A 924-nucleotide genomic window follows, 5' to 3' on the forward strand; every position below is an offset into this window, starting at 1 on the left:
AGGGAGCGTCTGCAATTGAAGAAGAAATGGTGATCGGTCAGGGAGCGTCTGTAAATGAAGGAGAAATGGGGATCGGTCAGGGAGCGTCTGTAAATGAAGGAAAATGGTGATCGATCAGGGAGCGTCTGCAATTGAAGAAGAAATGGTGATCGGTCAGGGAGCGTCTGTAAATGAAGGGGAAATGGGGATCAGTCAGGGAGCGTCTGTAAATGAAGGAGAAATGGGGATCGGTCAGGGAGCGTCTGTAAATGAAGGAAAATGGTGATCGATCAGGGAGCGTCTGCAATTGAAGAAGAAATGGTGATCGGTCAGGGAGCTTCTGCCAATGAAGGAGAAGTGGTGATTGGTCAGGGAGCATCTGTAATTGAAGAACTGGTGATCGGTCAGGGAGCGTCTGTAATTGAAGAACTGGTGATCAGTCAGGGAGCGTCTGTAAATGAAGGAGATATGTGATTGGTCAGGGAGCATCTGTAAATGAAGGAGATATGTGATTTGTCAGGGAGCGTCTACAAATGAAGCAGAAATGGTGATCGGTCAGTGATCGTCTGTAAATGAAGGAGCAATGGTGATCTCTATATCTTTATTCATCCGAGCTCGAGCTTTGGATGCGGTTCCTTTCCTCCTCGTGGGAATCTGTCTACTCTGTACCCAAACCAACTCCTCCTTGAAGGCCTCCCATTGTTCAATTACTGTTCTACCTGCCAATTTTTGATTCCAATCCACACGGACAAGATCCCTTTTTAACTCACTGGAATTTGCCCTCCTCCAGTTAAGAATTTTCACATTTGACTGTCCCCTGTCCTTTTCCATAACTGTTCCAAACCGAATGAGATTATGATCACTGCTGCCCCACTGAAACATGCTCCACCTGCCCCACTTCATTCTCCACACCGAGCCCACTGCTGTGCTCACACTCACTCTCTC

Source organism: Heptranchias perlo, unplaced genomic scaffold (genome assembly GCF_035084215.1).
Source record: "Heptranchias perlo isolate sHepPer1 unplaced genomic scaffold, sHepPer1.hap1 HAP1_SCAFFOLD_275, whole genome shotgun sequence".
Taxonomy (NCBI): domain Eukaryota; kingdom Metazoa; phylum Chordata; class Chondrichthyes; order Hexanchiformes; family Hexanchidae; genus Heptranchias; species Heptranchias perlo.